Genomic DNA, 5,425 nt, shown 5'->3' with positions numbered 1-5,425 from the left:
GAAATCCTCAATAAATAAATAAATTAAAATAAAAAAAGAAAAAAAAAAGATTGTAATCTGGTTATCCTGTGATTTATGTCTAATACCACTTATGAGTGAATATGTACCATGTTTGTCTTTCTGAGTCTGAGTTACCTCACTCAAGATGTTTTTTTTAGTTCCATCCATTTGCATGTATATTTCATGATGTCATTTTTTATAGCTGACTAAACACTCCATTGTATAAATATACCACATTTTCTTTTATCAGTAGAGGAGCATCTAGATTGTTTCCAGGTTCTGGTTATTACGAATATTTCTGCTATGAACACTGATGAGTAAGTGTTCTTATGGTATGATTGAGTATTTTTGGTGTATGCTCAGGAGTGGTATTGCTGGGTCCTGGGGTAGATGGATTCCCAATTTTCTGAAAACCACCGTACTGACTTCCAAGGCAGCTGTACAAGTTTACACTCCCACCAGCAATGGAGGAGTGTTCCCCTGACTCCACATCCTTGCCAATATAAGCTGTACTCAGTAATTTTGATCTTGGCCTTTCTGGCAGGTGTAAGATAGTATCTCAGAGTCATTTTGATTTGCATTTCCCTAATGATTAAGGATGTTGAGCAATTCTGTAAAAGTCTTTTGGTCATTTGAGATTCTTCTGTGGAGAATTCTCTGTTTATCTCTGTACCCCAGTTTTAATTGGATCATTTTGTGTTTTGTTGTCTAGTTTCGTGAGTTCTTTATATATATTGGAATCAGCCCTTTGTCAGATGCGGGGTTGGTAAAGATGTTTTCCCATTCTGTAGGCTTTCATTTTGTCTTATTGACTATGTACTTTGCCTTACAAAAGCTTTTAAGTCTCAGGAAGTCCCATTTATTGATTGTTGCTCTCAGTGTCTGTGCTACTGGTGTTATATTTATATTCCTGTGCCAATGCATTTAAGGCTACTTCCCACTTACTCTTCTATCAGTTTCAATGTAACATACATTTCTTCTTTGGTCCCATTTCTTGTTCTGTAAAATGCCTCTTATCAGCTTCTTTATTTTTTATTTTTTGAGACAGAGTCTAGTATTAGGCTGTAGGCAAGTTTGACATAGAACTCAAAATACAGTTAAGGCTTTCCCAAAAACATGGTGATTCTCCTCTTTCAGCCTCTTTAGTGCAGGGATTACAGGTTTGTGACCCTACACTTGGATGTTTTCATTAATTTTCTGTCATAAGCCACACATTGGGCATGACATCTGTTGCAGTCCAGCCACAATGAGTTGTAGGTTCCAGGGTAGGGGCATGTGGATTAAAAATGTTAGGCAGACTAAGAGAGATTCAAAAGAAATACAGAGACATAGGTTAGTACCACAAGGGCAACTCATTGAATACTGAATACTGAATCTGCCCACATTTATTTTCAATATGCTTATATACCCTAATACAAAAAGGGGGGAAGATGGCAAAAGGCTCCTTTAACATGATACAAAGGATAACCAGAACAGTTACTTGTTTCAGTACTTGAGACATCAAGCCATTATTTCCTGAGTTAAGCACTCTGATGTTTTGGGCAGGATGCAGCAAATATACCCTAGACCAAGTATGCAGTAGGCAGTCACTCCCCGTGTCACACCTTTTCTTTTGAAATGAAGGAGCAGAGATATGCTTGAATTCTCTTACCTTTGGTCAGGTGCTGTAGGAATTCCTACAGCCAGTAGCCTTTAAGATACCTGCCCACTTGGGCAGGGCCTCATATACTATATATGCTGATGTAAAGCGTGCATCCACTCTTTCTCTTCTGGCTGTGGTATTTTAGTTGCTGTTTATTGTTGGAGCAGAACATTGTGATCTGTGAGTCTACCCCTAAATAAATAACCCTCTATTATATTCAATTCTGAACTAGTGTGGGTCTTCTTCAGTCATGGTGGAGCAGATCCACCTCTATGGGCCATCTTAATGTCCACACCAAGTAACTACACTCTAATTCAGGATATCTTGTTTGTAGCTACACCTGTTGTCAACAACTTTGAAAGAGTCACATTAAGCTCAAACCCCCTGACCTTTAGTCAAGGTGGAACAGGGCTCACACCTGTGGACCCTTACAATTTTTACATTATTCATGCTTCTCATAACTGTGTTGAAGTTCTTATGTATCTCTCCTATGAATTCTTGCTTGTTTTGGGGGTACTCTGGATATTGTCTTCCAGAATCTTCCTTTTCTCCTTCATAGTCTTTAAAGTGCTTTTATTCTCTCTCATGTATTACATTCTGAACACAGTTTCCCCTCCCTCTTCCTCTGCCAGTCTCTCCCTTCTCCTCATTCATTTATCCTGTTTCTGTTCAGAAAAGGGTAAGTCCTGCCATATCAATTAAACATGGCATAACAAGTTGCAGTAAGATTAAGCACCTCCCTTTGTATTAAGGCTGAAGAAGACAACCCAGGAGTAGGAAAGTACTCATAAATGTCAGAAAAATGAGTCTTAGCATACTTAAAAACACCAATCTTTTAGTGTATCATTAAAATACACTGTTCTGTGTCATTTACTATGTATTTTAATCTGTGTTTTCAATAAAGTGTGAATATGGATCTTGGCTATAGTGTATAACAGTGCGTTTGGTAGCTATCTTATGAACATTATCAAATGTTTCCTACTTTTATTGGGCCTGTTGGGCCATTTCTGTTTTCTTATGGATGAGACTGATTTTGGTATGGCGATTTAATTTAGCCCTGATCCACTACTGTACTCTTTTGATATTATAGATTCAGAATAATTTAATATCTCTTAATGCCTTGGAAAACACCCCACAGTTGGGTCTTAGTTGTCAATTGTGTTCTGGTTGTTCTTTGGCTCTTTTATCTTTCATATAAATTGTATCATCAAGTCATACGAAATAGTTTTGGAATATAACACTATTTGTACTTTGATTTGGGGAAACCCAACAATTTAAAGGTATGAAATACTCCATTTTTTTAAATACATCTTAATCATATTTTATAATTTCCATGATATCATATATATGTATGTATTATTATATTCATTCCAAGAATCCTGAAATTTCTAATACTGTTTACTACAAACTGAGTCTTCTCTTTAAGTACATTTTAATGGTTTACTGCTGGTAGATGGAAATGAGAATGAATCTTGTTCATTAATGTTATATGCAGCCAATTTGCTGAAGTCTCCTGTTTATAATAATGCAGAAGAATACAGTTTGGGTTTTTTACTGAAATTATTACACTATTGATAAGTGATCCACAAACAATTTCAATTGCATTTTTTGTTTTGGAATCTTTACATCTTTAATGATTTTATTACATTGGATAGAATTTTGTGTACAATGTTGAACTAAGATTGTAATAATGAGTTTCTTGTTCTCATTCCTGAATTTAAAGAAAATTATGCCAGTTAGATTTGGAGGTATATTTTGTTTTTGATAATTTTCATTTTTTGTTAACTTGAAGTGAGCTAGGGTCATCTGGGAAAGGGGAACATCAATTGAGAAAACGCCTCCAAGGGATTGCCTCTGGGAAAGTCAGCAAGTACATTTTCTCAGGAATTTCAGTGCATCCCTCTTCCATGGCAGCTGCTTCATTCCCTCAATGATGGAATGTGATCTGAAGTTGAAGTCAGATAAACCCTTTCTCTCTCAAGTTGATTTTTGCTCAGTGTTTTATTACAGTAATGGAAACCAAATTAGAACAAAATGTTTGCTCATTTTAGATAAATCTGACTTTGGGAAAGTTTTACCGATGTTTTCCTTTTGGGCTATGAAATGTCCCATTTCTTTTCAAAACATCTTTTCATGCCTGCATTAATTTTAATTTACTTATAGTATATTATTTTGTCATTTGAGTTTGATTTGCTAATATTTTGTTAGGAGTTATTTATGAGTTAAATGAATTAGCAATCTTAAATTCTCATAATTTTTTATTATTATATTAGGGTATGGTCCTTTCCCGCCATATATATATATATATATATATACACACACACTTTTCTTCTACAATATATCCTGATTATAGTTCCTTCTCATGGAATGGGTGCCTTAGGTCAAATAGAACATTGGTTGTCTACTCCCACAAGTTTCGTGCCACCATTGCCCTAGCTTATTTTGTGTAACGGTGTAAATGAATGCAGACAGATTGAAAAAATATATACAGCTTTAATGGGGAAATAGACTTACAGAACCACCGTTCCCATGGAGATCAGGAAAACAGAAGAAAGCGCTGCAAGCACGCTTGCCAGATTTATAGGTAAACATTAGCCCGAGGCGAACACGCCCCCTAAGGGACTGGACTTATCCCTACATCTCCCCTTTTTGTCTAAATAAGACAGAAGTAAACCAAATACAACTATATACAATAAGAACAAATAATAAATATAACAAACAATATTGAGAACAAAAGTTTTGCTAAACATTCTATCTCAAGGAGTCTAAATAATGTAGAGAGTAACTACCATTATATAATCTTCAACTCCATCAAAGATCTGAGAAGGGAATAAATATTACTTAACAAATGAGATATATCCAAAGTGTTCAACAATTGATAGAGACAACTGATTACCTGGGCAATCAACCAAAGTCTCGTTTGCAATGTTGAGTCAACCAACTTTGGCTAAGGCCTAACATAACTGACATACCATTATTAAAGGCAAGGAACTTTTTTAGAGCTATCCTACCCTGTCTTGGCAGGATAAGACAATCCTGTTTCATTGTCAGAAGTTGAGGTATGGGCTTTTCTTAACCCAAAGGCCAGTTCTGCCAAGAAGACAAGCTCCCAGTGGTGTGTCTTTGGTGCTCAACGTTCTCTTGGGAGTAGAGTAGCATTGCCAGGAGTAATTGTGTCTCATTGGCACAGAGTTCTAGATTAGATTAAAGGCCATTTTCTACAGCTCTTCGAAGAGGCTGAAGATTATACTATTGCCACGTCCACAGCAGTAACTGCCGTGTAGTGACAAATGCCACTGCACTGGCCTGAGCCTGCTGAACGACTGAGGTCAGAGCTTCCTGGAGCGCAGCCTCAGGCAGTCTCCTGGCAATCAGCAGTCGACATGGGACCTGATGCCGAAGACAGACCTCCTGCTAAGGGATGGCCTTGGAAGCGAGCCCTCCTGGCACTCTGCATGCTCTTTCTTTGTATATCTTATCTTTCCTGTTTACAGCTGACCAAGCTCCCAAGAATCACAGTATAGAATGAAACTGATGATCCTCTGAAATCCGCTCCACCATTCATTAAAGCAGTTATGGAAGAGATAAAACAGATCGCCCCTAACTTAAGTTTGGGAAGATTTTTAGATAATGTAGAGCAGAGAGAATTATGAATTTGGGAATAGATGGGTAAACTATCAGGGAAAGAAGCAGTTATGGCATGAACTTCCGTTTATGGAGAAATTAGCAAGAACTAGAAAACCCTGGTGCTTTTATACCAAAGATGAGAGAAAAGAATTAGCA

This window comes from Microtus ochrogaster, unplaced genomic scaffold, assembly GCF_000317375.1.
Source record: "Microtus ochrogaster isolate Prairie Vole_2 unplaced genomic scaffold, MicOch1.0 UNK17, whole genome shotgun sequence".
NCBI lineage: Eukaryota > Metazoa > Chordata > Mammalia > Rodentia > Cricetidae > Microtus > Microtus ochrogaster.
Note: the sequence above shows the minus strand (reverse complement) of the source record.